Raw genomic sequence first — 17,893 nt, forward strand, 5'->3', positions numbered from 1 at the left:
GCAGTGCCATCAGGTGGAAAGGATAGCGTGCGAAGCGACACACAGTCTGTGACAGCGATTTAAGCAAGATTGTCTGTTTCCTGATGAGCTCGCGAGAAATTTGAAGTGCACACGCTAGTTTAGGTATCAAGAAATGCACAGTACCTCGCAGAACACGGTGTGCTTCGTCGGAAAAATGTCCTTGCGGCCGAAGTTGTGGATCCTCTTTTTTTCTACGGCGGATGTCATTTCTTCCTCGAGGAATCGCGAACAGCACGGAGTCATTTTCATGCCAGCTTGTGCACTGAAATACGCAGCAACTGGGCATAACGCGTTACTAAAAGTATCGCCTAACTCAGCGGCGCTCGACCCGCAGCAGTGGCAAAAAGCGTGCACAAGGCGCTTACAAAAAGCGAAAATAAAAGCAAATTCATCCTTTCGCTACTTTCGCGCGCTTTTTCCGGGCGACGGGCGGAGGGGCCAATCATGGTGCAGAAAAGCGCCGAGCAGAGATGCGGGCGAGGAGGATGTGCTAGTATGACGGCGCGACTAGGCACCCTAGGCGCGACGGCAAAGCAGCGAAAGGCGGTACTTTCAAAATCAAGGGGCTTTTGTTGTTGCCAGTGGTGCGGCCACGCGTAAAAATATCGGCTTTTGGACTGACTGACGCGCACGCATGGAAGATGACGAAGACGACGACATTCAAATCTCAGCTCGGAAGACTGACAGGATGGTATGCTGTGGCGATACGGCGTAGTGATCTGTCAAAACAGGCAATAAAGTAGTGCGACGATGATGTAGCAGTCCATGTTAGCAGTCGAATGCAGCGTACAGTTAAGCTTTCTGTGACTATGCCATAGAGAAACATACTTACGTAAGTATATTTCTCTATGGCTATGCAGTGCTCGCGTGTTAAGCGTGGTGGTGGTGGTGGTGAAAAACATTCATCGTCTATTTAATTCACACAGAAAGGTGATTGGGGTAGGACCCTATTGGCCCTTTCCCCTCACAATACTAGGTGGAGCCCCTATTCCGGGGCCCCACTGGCAAGCAACGCCTCCCGCGTCCGTTGAACCAAGGCCTTTTGGGTCTTTAGGTCTTGGCAGCCGAGCAGGGCCGCCTCCCAGTCCTCTCTGGTGGGGTTGGGAGGGATAGATGGTTTCGATTGACACGCCCAAACCATGTGGATGGTGTCAGCCACCTCCCCACAGAACTGGCTCGCGCCATCAAAGGATGTATTGAAATGTTTAAGCACCGCCGGGCACAGTACAGTGTTAGTAAGCACGTGTTAAGAGCGCACTCTTGTGAAAGCCTTGCGCCTCGCCCCCTTAGCTTCCACTGCACTGCCACAGAAGGCTGTTCCCAAGTGGGGTGCCTCGATGCGCGCGCCCCCGCTTAGGGTGAAGTCACCCTTTGAACTACCCGGCGCCGCGCCTAAACCCGTTTTCGCGCGCTCCCTCCGCCATTGTGTTGCCCGCGTCGACTTCGCCGCTCTGCTGTTGTGCGGGCGTCACTGCTGCGTGCCTGCGTTCGCGCGGCTTTCATCGCCGTGCAATGCCTGGATGTTGTGTTCCTCAGTGCTCCAACCATGCGAGAAATGGTTGGGGGATGTTCCATTTTCCAAGAGACCCGAAAAGGAGGCTTCTGTGGCTGGTCTGGATCAAGCGTGACAAGAGGCAACTGACGAACTCAAGGGCGTCCGCAGAATTTTTTGCAGGGGGGGGGGCCCATTGGTTGTTGGCGCCGGAGGGGGGGGGGGGGGGGCATGTTCGTAGCAAAAAGGCACTATTTGCGGTATGAATTTATTTATTTATATATAAATAAAAAATAAGTGAAATACACACATGAAATAAAAATTACAAACAGCAAATTAAAGTGTGGCTAGGAGAGATACATTGCAGTTTATCAACGAAGAAACAATTAAAATTAATAAAAAATCCAAAAATATACTGTCACTTCGTGGAGAAGAGTGCTCAGTATTGCTGCATACGGGTTCTCGACTCACCCGGATTGATGACCAGCACACAGCACAATATGGTCACAAACACGCAACTACAGTCACTCAGTCAGTCTTCCTTGAACAGCAACTGTAGACTCCACGGATTTTTCTGGGCGAATTGCGTGATTACACGGGTGATAAATTCATTTCTGTGCTTCATTACACGCTCTCGGTGCACACTCGTCACACACATTGATTGGAAAAACGGTTGAACGCGCACGTTGAAAACAAAAGATGTCTATACATACAACGAAAACTTATTTACAAGATAAATGCACGCTCGCAGCTTCATACACCTCGCTCCATCTTGCTCGCGCATCCGCACAGTCGAGCAACCGCACGCACACTGCTCGCCGCTCGTAGTTTTCTCGTCCACTGTCTTGGCTGTTGTCAGCTTCGTTGACAAACGGCCACTAAAAACACCGAAGCACAAATACAGAGCCGCGCACACGTGCAAGGGCTTACTTCCGTGCGACTTCCAAGGGGAAGGGACACTCGCCACTCCGGTAGGAAAATTTGTTTTGTGTGTTTTTATGGGGTTCAGAGCCCCAAAACGACTCAGGTTATGAGGAACGGAGTAGTACAGAGCTCCGGATAATGTCGACCACCTGGGTCTCTTTACCGGGCACTGACCTCGCACAGTACACGGGCGCTGTTGTCATTTGAGGCCCAGCCAGAGGTGACAGGCGAGCCAGGCAGGCGCCATCGGGCTGCGTTGACCAAAGGCGCTGGTTTTCGGAGAAGACGCAAGGGACGCTGGTGTGGGGGCGCCTCTGGAGACTGCGTCGCCGTGAACAAAAGATGCTAATCTCCTTTGCCGAAGATTCTGATAGCGGCGCTTCTACCGCACTGCGCTCTCCCGTGGATCGGAGGCACAGCGAGCGGCGGCGGCGCCAACTGATCGCCCGCTTGCCCATGAGCAGCCCGACAAAGCGGGGGTGGACACGGCTGATTTGTCTTTCCCTCCTGAAGAATTCATCGGTGGCCGGCATAACGAAGGCGAAAACAAGATGCACTGTGCACTGTCTGCCTCCGTGTCGCTATCTGTCCAGAGATCAAAGAAACAGGCACCCATTTCAAGACGGCTTGAAACACATGCTCGCCGGTGCCGCTGTATGTCTGCAACAGGTCGGCCTTCAACAGAGCTAACGATGGCGTGGTTTGAAAACGGCATAAAGACGCGTGCCCGGACGCGGCATTTCGCAGATGTGACCCAAAGCGTGGAAGCGGAGCTGCTTTTACCCTTTTGGCTGAGCCCACCACGGCCCCTGGCGTGCGGCCATCACTCACGGTTCGAGGGAGTGATTTTCCAGGGGGGTGCAGCCGCCCCCCCTTGCCCCCCCCCTCCGGACGCCCATGGACGAACTCCTCGTGTGTCTGTAGTGTAAGTGCCGCATGTTGGCCCAGTGCTGTTTTTGTTAAGATTTACCGCTTTTGCGTTTAGTCAGCTAAGTGTACTATAACATTTGTATTGGTAAGATTTCATTTCCGCACTATTCGTCTTGCTCGGCGTAAAAAAAAAAAGGCATGCCTCAGCGCCGAACCGGCCATTGCCTGCCGCTTTCCTGTTTGCATCTGAAATTTCATGACTTAATGTTTTCGCTTGTGAATGTGTACCAAACGTGAGTTCGCCGCTTCTGTTCATTAGAAAATAATTGCCTTTACGAGGCGTTTGTCAGCGAACCGCGGCCGCACGAACCAAGGCACAGAGCACGAGAACAAGCAAGGGCACAGAAGCTGTGGCAATTACTGTGCATCTGGGTCGTCTAGAAAGCAATACGGATTTACTTACGATTTTTTTAGTTTTTGACACGTATGCTGCGTTGGGTAGCTTGCGCTGCCTGTTCATCCGATGCTTCGTCCAACGACGCCGCATCAGGTCAGTAAATGATATTAACAGAATATGTTAATCTCATTTACTGTTATGTAAATGAATAATATGTATAAAAGAATATGTTAATCTCAGTGACTTCGGACGCGCACGCCTGGAACATTTGCACCAGTGCGTTCGCCTACTGAAGTACACAGCTCCGCTGCCTTGGGCTGTTTCAGCTATCTACCAGTATACTGTCATTTATACTGACGCTGCACGCACTGCCCAGAGTACAGCAGCATATATACCATCGTCACCCTCTGTCAAACCACCCTCGAACAGACCTTGGGCCCGTTCTCCTCCTTCCCGTCAACTTCCACTCTAGGAATCCAATAGCTAGACTGCGGGATGTCGTGTAGTTGACATCAAAGCCAAGCGGATACACCGTTCTCAAGCAGCTATCAGCGGCATTCAAACATGCAACCTTCCATGGCATCTTCGCGGAGAGCTGATGGGCACTGATGTGATCGGGGTGGTCGGGACCAGGGTCTTCACCGCATTAGGACGAAGCAGGCAGACTACGGAGGGAAGCCTTCGGGAGGAATAGCGAGCTTGAAGGTTTATTTTACATTATGTACAGCAGGAAGTAGACCAAAGTCAGAAAATGGGGGAGGATCCTGCACCCCAGAGATTGCTGCTTAAATGCAGTTCACATTCCCCAGGCACCCAGCTAGGGAATCTGATCTCTGGTTGAGCGTCCAATGGGTTGCTAGCGTCTTCTTAAGCTCCGCCCTCCCCACGTGATCGCGCACACCGCACAGACACACACACACGGGCAAGGAGGAACTTGGCGTCTCTGAGTCGCGAACTGTTTGACCAGGCCCAAAGGTCGTTCCTGCTGTGTGGTGATCCTGATCGATGGGGACGCGTACGCTGACCGCTCACACCGGTGACCTCTTCAGTTCGTTGGAAGGGACAAATCAGCCGTGTCGCCCCTCTGCTTTGTCTGCTGCCCAGGGCGCACTTCATTACCCCTGCCCACGTGACTTTTGCTTTGCTCACCTCGGACCAGCCGCAATACCAGATAGCCGTCGTGCGGCAAGTCCGCTATCAACTTACCTGCTGACACAAAAGGTGCAAATGAAGTGTTTTCTGTCTCTCTCTCTCCTCCAGCAGCCGCTCCGCGTCTGCTCGGTTTTGTGTTAGCCCTCACGATCGACTACATTTCAAGTCGCACAAGAAATGAAGAACCGCTGGTAGCTCGACAGCCAGTCGTCTGTTCCAAGATAGCCTGATTGCGTGCCTCTGCCTCCAAAAGGTACACCTCTACGCCACGAGAAACGCCATTGGAAAAAGGCATATTGGTTTAGGACACCTCTGGTCTTCAAACAGGTGCTTTTGCTTTTCGTCTGCATAGGAACTCGGCTAGTGTGGTCATGAATTGAACTCACGAAATCGTGCGCATTACAAAACAAATGTCATGATGCGGCTTCGATGACGTTTAAAGGTGACGCATAGTTTATTGCGCGTATATGCAATCCTTTTCATTTTTCTGCCAGAACTTCGGGTCTATTCTCAGACAAGATCACTGTTCAAAAGCCAATCGGGCGAACACATCTTGTCTTCTTTTTGTGTTTCCCAAACCATTTTTTTTTTCAAGTGTTGGTCAAATGTTTTTAGGGGAATCCCCCAAGGTGGAGTATATTTGTAATAAGGGAGTAATTACTCATTGAAACACTCATTACCCATTACCCCGGACCACTCATTACTCATTACCCCGGACCAGGACGAATTTTTATTTAGCTATGAAGTTTCTGAGAAAGCTGTATAGCTTTCCTTTGTAGTCGTATGGCAGCGCTCGGGTGGATGTCAGTGAGTAATTACTCTATTATTTTCAAGTGTTATTGTGATCTGAGCGCCTGTCTGCTTAGAATCGGCGCCTGTTTTCGGCTTCTCAATGCAAGCATTTGTTTTTAGTTTTATTTGCTTTCCAGCTGTGTCATGCGTTTCAGGTGAGGTCGATGTGGCGGATGCAAGGAACGAGGACGCTAGCGTTGGCGCAAGCATACTTATAGACGTTTTATGCACGAGACAAGACAACCAAACTAGACTCAAATAAAAGTTGGCTGTGGGTTAACTCTGCTATGCCAGGAACGTAGCGTGAGCAGTGACGTCACGTGGCTCTGCGCCGGCGGCAGCGGCGAGCGCGCGCTAGCTGTGCGCAGTGACGTCACTCGCGCATGCGCAGTATGGTCGACGGAGGGAGCACGCGAAACGGCGAGACTGTGGCCAATGTAGCTCACGCTACAAAACTACGTTACACTCGAAGAAATTGGATTGGATTGTAAAACTTGATTTGTCCAATAGAAGGAAGGTTTTAGCCTTCCCACGACGACAGCCAAGAGTCCTTGGACCCTAGCGGCGGTTTCGGCTAGTCGGACGGTATTCAGATTAATCTCTCGATCGTCGCTGAGAATTAAGGTCTCCCATTGGTCTAAAGACTTTATGCTTCTTCCCTCAGAGGGAGCGAGGACATTCCCAGAGGATGTGATTGAGATGAGCCCTGAGTAGAGGCTGCGCAACACCGGGTTCGGAAATTAGTTGGTTTCCGTGCGACACCAAGTGATTTGTTAATACATATAAAACTTCAATTGAAATGGTCAGCTTTATAAAAATGTACACACGAGGAGTGATCGACTGCCTTAAACAAGTTTGCGCATATTCTGTTTCAATTCTACTAATCATTCGCATGAATAGGGAGGGGCCAGTCAATCAACGACTTCGGTTGGGACATGACTGGTTTACGTTACTGAAATTAAATGCTTTATACTAGTATCTCATCTCAATGGCTGACTCTCCTGCGTGTGGCCAGTGTGGTTGTGACGAGACGATCAGCCACCTCCTCTGTGACTGCCCTCGTTTTGAGCGAGAGCGCGGTTGCCTAGTTGCTTCTCTGCTCCGCTTGGACTCGCGTCCTTTAACAGAGTCTAACGTTCTGGGGCCTTGGACACAACCTTGCAGACAACGGAAAGCGGTGAAAGCGCTCCTGAATTTCCTAAGGGACTCGGGGTTGCATTCCCGCCTATAATCTAAGTTTTCTGTGCGCGCCCTCTGTCCCTGTGACATAGTGGTCGATGTACACTTGATAGACTCATTTCTTTGCCGCTCTTTTTCCTTTTTTTTCCCTTTGTTCCCCTCCCCAAGTGTAGGGTAGCCAACTGGGCATCGCCTGGTTAACCTCCCTGCCTTTCCGTCCTTTTCTCTCTCTCTCTATACTAGCTATGAAGCCAGCCAGCTCAGCGCCACTGTGGTTTCCGTTAGTTACGTCCTTAGAATTGAACTGTTTGTCAAAATTCTGATCTGAGGTGGCAGCACAAGAAAATGAAACGGGGGGGGGGGGGGGGGGGGGGGGGGGGAGGCACCGGTGGGGCTTGTGAGACCCAGGTTGCTCTTCCCGAGCAATGCGAGAAGGAGTAGCTCCCGCAAGCTTCATTTTCTCACATGTAGCTCTTCGGGAGGATATACATTTTGCACGTGGGCTTGCTGTTGTCCGAGTCATTGTCTTCTTAGTAATTTTCATTTTTTCTGAGTCGTCCGGCGTCTCCCTCTCTCCTCTACAAGTGGAGAAGGGGAGGGGAAAGGGGCAGGTTGACACGGGGCAGGTGCAGAAACAAATCTTATCGAGGGGCTTTAACCAAATCCTCCTATAAACGCCACCTAGCAAGTAGAGGCTTCACACAGACGCCGCCAGAGTTTTCGCCTTCTTGACCCTCCTAATGCTATTACATTAAAAGCAAAAAACTATGGGGGCGCTTAAGTCACTTTAAGAGTTGAATGCGGCAGGATAAGATATCACATCTGCCGCAGTTCGTTGCAACTTCTATACTGTTTGCGTCAGTTTCCAATTTTCGGTCCATCAACCGCCACTTTCGGACTGCTAGCGGCAGTCATAGATATCCGCTATGCTGTGACAGTGCGGTGCCGACATTTGCTTATACATATTTTTTCTTTTCAAATTTTTGCTTTCGATTCTGACCGTATGTTGCTCTCCGGAATCTAGGTTGCTCACAACATGGTGGGCGGGTTATGATTACGACACAAGGTCATGGGACCTCTCTCTCTCTACCAATAATTTAATAGCCACCTGCCATGGTGGGAACCCGGTGACCAGATTGTACCTATGTCATAATGTCATGTGACCTTCCTCGTCCAGTCAGGTGACTCATCAGGGTAGGTTGTGAAGTCGTCACAAGGTAATGTCCTTGTACTGTGCGATGTCAGTGCACGTTAAAGAACACCAGGTGGTCGAAATTTCCGGAGCCCTCCACTACGGCGTCCCGCATAGCCTCCATAAAACCATGAACAAGGTAATGTGACCTCTCCCTTTTACCCTTTTATTGGTCCTCTCAAAAAAAAGGTAAAAAAAACATAAAAGAAAGAGAGAGGAAGCCTGGACCAGCAATGCTTTGCCAGGCTTAACGCCAATTCAAAATAAATGAAAAATAACTAAATGTTCCAAAGAAGAAAAAAAAATTAAGCGAACAACAGAGCATTAAAAAAAAAAACTCCAAAGAGTGAATTTCGTGACATCGGACATTGGCGAGGTTTTGGTGCGACAAGTCTAAAGTGTAGCAAATTTGCAATAGCACGGCCATTCGAGCCTTCAAATAAAGTAGTGGTGGCCTTATGGAGCTATAAACGGTGAAGCCATGGCCCCAGAACCTTGGCTTCAGATTAGGAATCGAATTTCAGTGTGCACAGTGCTGCATCGAGGATCACAGGAAAGTTCGATTTAATTGAAAGCGTGCTTTATTTTCGTTGCCGTTCTGTTCATTAGCTGCACGATTGTTGTCGGCATCTTTGCGGGGTGTACAGTTGTCGCGACACTGACTGAGGCAGTGCTCGGTCTTTCCGTCATAGGCAAACTCGGCGAGCTTGCCTCATGGAGCAGGGTGACGAGCTGAAAGTTTAAATCGCGTGGTGCGCTGCTCCACTGAACGTTGAAAATGGTATGAATCGCTTTTCGTAAGCAATTTTATGGCGTTGAAATGGAAATAAACTGCGGCTTCCTTCTGAAGCTGCATAGTTGTTGTTGGCATCTGGTGCAATGGCCAACCACCAACAGTGGGGGAATGGCCACGGTGCGTTGCACATTCAAACAGGAGAGACACATTGATTTAATTAAGTTAGACATCCATTGGTGACATTTTGGGCTAAAAGTAAATATTTTAGAAAATGATAACTAACAAGGGGATCTGCTGGACACAATGATGTAATCATGAAGAGAATCACACACTGTATGTGGGACATATCCCCTGGCGTTTGCCCTAAAACTGGGAGAGGAGAGAGAGAGAATAAAATTGGAGCTAATCATGGGTGGGGTCTTCAGTCCAGGAGACGCTTTGGCGATGTCGACTAGGGCCTCCTCGTCTCCCAGGATGCCGCTGGCCAACGACTCCTCCCACTGCTCCTGCGCCGCGTTGGGTGGATTTTGTTGCGAAAGCAACACTACGCTAGTCACCGAGCCATTTCGCGGAGCCGAGGAAAGGCCATACTGCGCATGCGCGAGAAGCAGTGAAGTCACTCGGCACGCCGCGGCCGTCGCTGCGAGGGTGACCCAGAGGTGCCGCCGCCGCGCTCGCCAGTTGCGCATGCGCAGTAGCGACGCATAGCTAGCGTTCCGGGGCCGCTGCCGCGCGCTCTCCATCGCCTCTCTTTCTAGTCAGACTGGGAAAAAATTCTTTGTGCACGATGGGATTCGAACCACCATCCTTCCGTTCAGCAGCCGAGCGTGCTAATGGCTACGCTCCTGCCAACGCATATGTAGTTCTTCTTGTCTAGGACGCTGCAGTGTGTTTGCAGAAAGGCGTCGAATCGGACGGATGCCTCCCAAAACGCCCTCCAGTGTCTCCAGCATTTAAGATTCATAAACAAGTGTGTACTTAATTAACATCTTAACCACACATCAGTGACACAAGCAGCAACACCGCGCTAAATGTTTTCGCCTCACCGCACTTAAGGTCAACAAGGTGCCCCCCTGAATTTTTAAGTGGTTGGATTTAGCTGTGCATGTCCATGTAATGTGTGTGAATGTAAGAATATCGCCACACCAGGGACATATATATGCGGAGAGCAGAACCAGAATATAAAGAGGAAGCCCTAATCGATCGAGAGGGTTCTCCAAATAAGCTCTTCGCGAATAGGCCTCTTTCTTTTTGTCGCTTTCGCACATACCTAACAGCGCGCGAAGATCCAAAGCGCGAGTGAAAGAAAAATTGTGTCGAAGAAGAAGAAAGAAATTGCTGCTTACCCCGAGGGCACATCGCGGGTCGCAGGCTGCGAGAAATCGGTACGTCTTTGTTAATTTGCCGTCGACAAAGCGCACTTTAAAGAAATTGAGCTCATTCTCAGATATTTCACGGCCTCCGTACGCGCAGAAGGGCCCTTAACTGCGGCTATTTGTGCTCCAATTACTGTCATGCAATAGCTATAACCCCCGTCAACTTACCAGTTTGCAACGAAAACCGCTTGTGACGGTAGTGTCCAGCAGTTGCGAATTTTCTTGGACACACAATGTGGGCATGTTTGAATTGGTCTCGCGCTGGAACAAATTTATTCGCGGAAAAAAATTCTCCCGAGACTGCAGTGTTAAGGACCATTCTTTGTGGGCTGTATTCAAATTATGCAAGCCTCACGCTGTTATAATACCCCCTTTTGACCCTGAATAACGTTTTTGTGCTTGAAGCGAGTGAAATGCTTCTGTTGAGTCGACAGACGCGTCGCCAGAACGTGAACGTTTTACCCTACAGGGAAATATTGAGGAGGTCACATGCATCAAATGGTGGTTTGAGTCAATAAATTATCATAGTTAATTGCCACGTGTCATCAATACTAGGCGTATGCGAATATCCGTTTTCAGTCTCACAAATAGGTCCGTAGGAGTGATCGATATGCTATAGCTTTCCCGCTATTCACTGCGACGCCAGCTGCGACGTGTCGTGCTAATCACTCATAAACATCAAAGCTTATCAATGGAGAACGGTGTGGCATGTTTTATTTCCTTTCTTTTTCAATTGTTAAGTGACACTCCCTTAACAACTGCACCGAGCACACCGAGCAGTGCAAAATGGTCGATATTTCAAAATATAATGAGCCATAAAATGTTCGTATTGCGCACTGAACTGCAACGCTGCATGCGCATTACGTATTTCAGTGAAGCTGTAGGTTACACATCGTTAGACTCCGCTAATTTTGGCTATTCTTTTCGTTTGGAAGCGTACCGGAAGTACATCGTGACTAATCGCGGAAAGGTTCCTTACATTTTGTGTTTCTTTTCTCTACTGCAGGGTAGTATGAGTGGTAAGTCGCCGCAACTAATTATTTTACGAATATTCGAAACTTTGGAATGGCAAGTCGATCATTCTCCTTGTTTGATTCGCTGAACGAAACGAATAGTGCATATTCAAAATTATTCGGAACTACACGAATGTATTCGAAAGCTCTCGATTATAGTTATCAAATAATTGGTGCAAAGTTCGAATAAGGCACACCGTATATAGTTTGCTTCGACGACTGTTTCAAAAACAGGGTTCACTGCGATGCCGCAGAGCATGCTGCTGTGATTGGTGTGCGTGGGAAGGAGGATTCAGCACCGTGCTGACATCCATTCGTGCGTGGCGAAGGTGATAATGCTCAAACGTGTGGAATCCAAGACTGGGCGACGCGTCAGGCTGCAGGCAGGGCTACCAAACACTGCCTTTAATTATGACCGATCCTGGAGACCACGATTCACAGCACGGGCCACTATCATCTTCGCTACTTTATTCGCTGTCGTCATCACATAGCAAAGCGTTATTTTAGAGAGGTAACTCTAGTGCTCGCACTACTCAAGGTCGCGTCAGTGTGAAACACAAGGTCATTCAGGTGGGACCAGTGGGTGGTACGACTGGTACACAGATTGTGGACCACCTAATTGGCGTAGAATGCTCGGAGTGGTATCAAATGACTCAGCGCGTTACGGAGCATACGATTACTTGTCGAATCATTCCATAGCTTATCATAGGGATTCGCACCTACGACCTTTGTTTCCCCAACCGTGATTTCTTCAAGCTTCAAACGTCCATTACGGCCAAATTAATTGACGTAGGACATTCGAAGTGGTGTCGAACGTTATGTCTTCTTGCGCTGTATACGTTGGCACACACACACACACAAAAGTACAGAGAATGATTACTACATTCGAATAGGAGCGGGAGCACGGATTTGTGCTACGTAGAGGACGACGGTGAGCAGGCAGTGCCGCGGGACGGAGCAGATGGAAGTTGACGAAGACGACGCTCTCCAATGCACAGCGCGAGAGTGTGGTGACAATTGCGTCAGCAAGCCTTCGGTCACGCTAACACGAAAAGAAATTGACTATCTTAGCAGTTAAGTACGCTAGTGTAGGGTGCGATTGTGTGCTTTTGTTTGTTTTGTTTTTTGATAATCATCACTGATGCTGCTGTATCTGTTGACTGTGCTCCTTTTTCGCCTATTTACTGCGTGCGAGCAATAAAGCCTTCTAGTCGCAAGTCGGCGCTGTGTTTGCCCCTACCTTAGTCCTGTCTTTCGTGCGCTGTGCCTTCGGTTTTAACAAAGGAAATCTGTTCGGGCAGCCGCGGGTTCAACTGCTAGTCACGGATATTGCTTCAATTTCTTTTTCTCTTTTTCAATTTGACCTCTAACTCAGCTGAAGGTCAAATTTACATGGCCCGCGATTGAAGCCCGAGGTGCTGTAGTGAAGCTTTCGCTTCAAAAATAGATATCCGGATATAACGAAAAATTTGTACCGGATGTAGCGAAGATGGCTGATGACGCAATATTCGTTCGATATTGCTAACTCTCGATATTCATGCGCTGCCTCCTCAGCGTTTCGCTCTGAGTTTTTTTCTCTATGGGTTTGACAAAACGACCATGGAGCTAACATACGTACTGACTCCGTGTGGCGCCTTCCCAAGTGGAGATACAGTAGTGCGTTTTGTGGCAGCTATAGCTATAACACCATGAGTTATAGCTTAGGCGCCCGTTCGTGAATTCCGCGTCGTAGTCCTCGTTTTTTGCATTCGACTCGGTTTTGCAAAAGTATCATTCGCATATCCATAATTATTTGCAGTCGCCGTCAAAAACGAGCGCATAATGCATCTGCTATCTCAATTTCTGAACATGGAAATGTACACGATTACACTCAAAGAACGCCGTTTGAAATAAAATAAAACTCATCACGACCCTTTCCTTACGGTGAAGTGGAACAGAGCACTATAAAATGCTTCCATGTCTTTTTCCTGTTATTTGCAGACGACGACACCCAAGGTAAGCTCTTTTTTTTTTTTTTAATTTCATCTGCTCGAACAATTTTTATCTTCGGCACGTTTCTTCCCTAGTGGCTCGTAGTTATCAGAAACGTATATGGAACAATAATAATAATGTTTATTTGCACCTAATTCGTACATAGGATGAGGATGCACAGCAGAAGAAGGTGTCGTAGTGACAAAATCACAAGGCCGCAGCCCCCTCCCGTATCTGTTAGTTTGTATGCAAATTTTCGTTAACGGATCGAAAGTCGATCGCAGTTCTCAGATTCTGAAACTGCACTCATGGTATGCGCTCTAGATTTTTTTTTTTTTTTGTCAGGTGGATAAAACAAAATGCGTATATTTCGCGTGTTTCCTTATAAAAACGTATGAATACCACTGACTGAGCATTTATAACGGCGCTCATAATGCCATCTCTGTCCTTTTCGTATTGTGTCTTCTCATTTCTCCTTCCTTGCGGGTTTTCCTCCTGCATCCTACAGGTCTTACTTCGATAGTCAAAAAGTAAGTGCAAAAAACATACTCCTAAACGAAGAGTCTTGACGAATAGGCGGATTAAAATTTGTTCAACCACGCGTATACGTCCAGCAGAAGGTGTCTATTTCAGGGGCAACACAGTTGTTCGAGGCTATCGTTAATCCGTTCATTCGAGTCATGCGTGAAACTCGCCTTTTTCTAACCTGGAGTCTCTTCTGAACAGCTCTCATTTATCGTTATCTGGGACCACTTGATACGATTTTTCCTCTACGGTTCCATTCTACCCGCCACGTCGGTTGGCAGATCCCGGGAATAGAGGGCGGTATCGTCACATTGGAACTAAGTCAAGTGTGATTTTCAACCACACAACTGATCAAGTCAGGTGCTTACAATACAAGGCCACGAAATAGCCAAAGTGGCCGAATACAAATACCTCGGGATATGGCTAAACAAAGGGCAGATATACACGGAAAAGCATGAACTGGCTCTTAGGGCAAAATGACGAAGAGACGCCGGGATAATGAAACATAGGGCATTATGGGGGTACAACAAATATGAAGTACTGAGAGGTATTTGGAAAGGAATAAATCAGAGAGCTGTTGGAAGATTAGCACTACGTGCCCACGGCAAAACCCCAAACGAGGCAGTACAAGGGGATATCGGCGAAGCACGGTAAGATAAGAGTAAAATACTATATGAAGAACGCCTGAGGAAATTGGACGATAACAGGTGGGCAGCTAAGGTATTTAAATACTTGTACAGAAAGAGCGCTGACTCACAGTGGCGGAAAAGAACTAGAAAACTAACCAGTAAGTATGCCGGTCATGAGGACGGAGAAAGAAAGCATTAAACGACAGGTTAAAAATGCGGAAGTTAAAAAATTGGATTAATTCAATGGAAAAGAAGCATAGTGTAGAACTATATCGATACTGGAAAAGGCAGATCAGGAAAGAATTTTTCTATGATAACTCTACATTTTTCCCTACATTTTGAAGCTAGGTCAGGGTGTCTTAGAACGCGCAGTTACAAAAAGAAATTTAACGAAGAAGATGACACATGTGCAGTGTGTGGTAGATCTGTGGAAACAATTGAACACCTCATAATCAAATGTGATGGTATCCATCCGGATGTCGATGCAGGCACAGTCACTCTTCCTGAGGTCCTAGGGTTTAAAGATATTAATGGTCACGTAAATAAGTCTGCAGTGGAAAGGTTTATTAGCTGTATGAGTGGAAGTTAGCAAAAAGCGAGTGGAGAATTGGTGGCTGAAAAGCAGAGATGTGACATAATGTTTGAAGTGTAGGAAACCGTGCGTAAAGAGGATGGCGAATCTTAATAAGAATTGACAACACAGTTGAACAAAAATAAAGAAAGTAAAGCTGAGCATGGTGGCAATTGCCACTAGCCCGTTTCAAAGGGGGATGAAAAAACTGCGATATAATGGCTCATACATAATTTTAATTCGCTATCACGCTTAGGGCCAGCCTGGTCAGGAGCTGGAATGGAAAGAATTAAACCTCTCTTTAGCCACTGTGTCGCAGTTTTTTTTTTTTGTGAGTATGGCCCATGTGACATAAACACCCCCAACCCATCACAGCCTTCGTTCGGTTGACGAGACCTGAACCAAACCAGCATAAAGTTCAATTATGAATTATTTATTGGTTTTAAGCGATTACCACGTGGTGAACCATGTATTCCAATGTCTAACGCATAATTCAGAAGAAGTAAACACGCATGTAAATTGAGGTGTCTATGGTTCTTTCACGGGTGCATGCAGTTCGACGTAACTGCACTCTACGCTTTGACAGCACCCGCGGCAGAAAAAAAGTTTGCGCACAGAAGTTCGCGGGCACAAATTCAGACGTTTATGGTGCCGTTAAAGGTGTACTACCTGTCTTGAAACGAATTTGAATTGGAACAGGGCCGCTTATTACACGCAGGGATGCGCCCAAGCAGGACCCTCCACCCGATTCCTCGACGGTCGCCATCATCATTGGCGCGAGCGTGTGCGTCGGCATTGTCATCGTGGTCGCGCTCTTGTTCCTCACCGGACTCGGTAGGTCGGGGGCTACGGACCCTTCGCATAGAGGAAGGAAAGCTTATAAGAAGGCCGCGCTAGGGCAAACTTACCCCCGCTATCTGAGCTGCACATGGAGAAAGGAAAGAATTCAGGAGAGGCCGTTACGTCAAATTTCCTGTATAGCCGGACGGGAAAGCTCCACCTTGCTCCCCCTTTACTTGGCTACTTGGCCCTACTGTTGCTCCAGAAGGAGTGATGACGTCATTTACGTGCAGAGTTTCGGCCACGGGTTTCTGACGACGGCGGGATGTTCGCACATGAGCCAAGTAATGCTCACACATTAAACTTCCAGAAGATCTTAGGTGAAACACCCGGTATAGCGGCCGCTGCGCTGTCCCATGCTGCTGTGTAAACAACAGGGACACTTCGTGAATGAAGCGTTTCGCTCACTCCGGTCGGTATCATTGTTCGCAGGAGGCTCAGGCTCCGGCTCCAAGCCCCAAGACACGGGCGGAGCAGCCGGCGGCGGCGACGGCGCGACCAAGGCGGCCGAGGCGTCGTCCAAAGCCGAAGACAAGCCCGATAAGCCACCTGCGGGACGGGTCGCCGCATTCACCTTTGGCGACGACGCCGCTGCCACCACAGATCCGCACCGAAAGCGCAGGAAAGCCACCGTCCGCACCGTGAGACGCGGAAGCGCAACCAGCCGGAAGCCGACCTCGGCGTCACCGAAGATGCCCAAGCGTAAGCGCCTTCGCAAGGAGATCCGAGCGGGAACGGTGTAACCGAAATATTAGAGTTATAGCATATCGCGCTATGCTATAACTCTCTATTGTCGAGAGCGGTGGCGGTATACAACAGCCGGGAAGGCATAAAAGGTCACGGACTGTTTAGCTTGGGGCGATTTATCGTGCACTTTGGTCTTGACTTTCTATGGTTTTGCTTTAGTTTAACTGGCTTGGTTGATGTAGCATATGATGTAAGTTTGCGTGATATTGCATCGTTTTAGACGTGCACTGCAGTGGAAGGCCATTCTCTGCATTCATATATCCTATAGGAATCCTCATACTACCCCTAGCGCAGTGGTGCAGCGGTTACGTGACGCGCCACTGCCCTGCCATTATCCTCTGAGGCCAGGATTAGTCAAGGGACATTTTCCCTCCTTTTGCCCTGCCTCAAGGGCAAGAACTTTGTATTACCTCAATATAACAAAAAATAATAATATGACACCTAGGATATAACGAATTTTCGTGTGTTAACCTCGGGTGTACCGAACTTTGATGTGTTAACCTCTGATATAACGAACTTTCGTGTGTTAACCTCGGATATAACGAACCTATGTATACCATCTCCGATATAACGAACTTTCGTGTCGGTACCTCGGATGTAACGAGCCTAAGTGGTACGTGTGCCACCTCGAATATAGCGAACTTTAGGGCGTTTTAGCGAATTTTAGATATAACGAACGTTTGGCATTCAAACGATCCACCAAGGATTGCCTAGGAGCTTTTTATTTATTTATTTATTTATTTATTTATTTATTTATTTATTCATTCATTCATTCATTCATTCATTCATTCATTCATTCATTCATTCATTTATTCATTCATTCATTCTGTAAAGAGGAAGATCATCAGCAGTCAGAGCAGCAGAACCGAGGCGAGGCGCGAGACGAGAAGACGACGATCGGCAGCTAAAGCAGCAGAGCCGACGCGCGGCGCGAGACGAGAGCGTGAACTGTTCCGGGTCCGGACCTGTCCTTGCTCGCTCTAACCGGCCTTCACAACTTCATTCATTCATTCATTCATTCATTCATTCATTCATTCATTCATTCATTCATTCATTCATTCAGGATAACCCTGAAGCTGAAGGCCCTCTTTCAGGGTTGTTACAGGGGGGGGGAGTAGGTGTGTACAGTACAACGCAATACAAGGAGCTTTAAGAAGTAGAAAAAGATCAATCAGCACGATAATTATAACATGGTAGTATGATTTAGTTAAACATGTGAGACTATAAGTACGAGGATATGAGGTAAGATCGTTATGATACAGATGCTATGCACACAGGAAGATGGTAAGGTACAACAAGAAATGAAAATGTAAGTATGTTTCGAGGCGCAGAAAACTGGAAACGCTTGATTTAATTCAGCGAGAAGCTACCTTAGGGTCTGTAGGCTTTGTGCCTGGTTTGGCTGTTGTAGGGCTTTTGCGTTAGACGATCTGTGTGCTGTTGAAGACGGAGGGGTCCTGGAGATG

General features: G+C 48.1%; 1 protein-coding gene across 1 annotated transcript in view; it reads left to right on the forward strand.

Moving 5' to 3' along the window:
* LOC149372118 (inositol polyphosphate-4-phosphatase type I A-like) overlaps positions 1-15,577 on the forward strand; it is a 57,117-nt gene extending 41,540 nt beyond the window's left edge. Inside the window, exon 27 of the mRNA XM_089566492.1 lies at positions 15,559-15,577. The gene's annotated coding sequence lies outside the window, so the exon portion shown is untranslated. The remainder of the gene's footprint in view (positions 1-15,558) is intronic.
* The last annotated feature ends 2,316 nt before the right edge of the window (positions 15,578-17,893 follow it).

The sequence above is a fragment of the Amblyomma mixtum genome, chromosome 1 (assembly GCF_055824585.1).
Source record: "Amblyomma mixtum isolate Tamu chromosome 1, ASM5582458v1, whole genome shotgun sequence".
NCBI lineage: Eukaryota > Metazoa > Arthropoda > Arachnida > Ixodida > Ixodidae > Amblyomma > Amblyomma mixtum.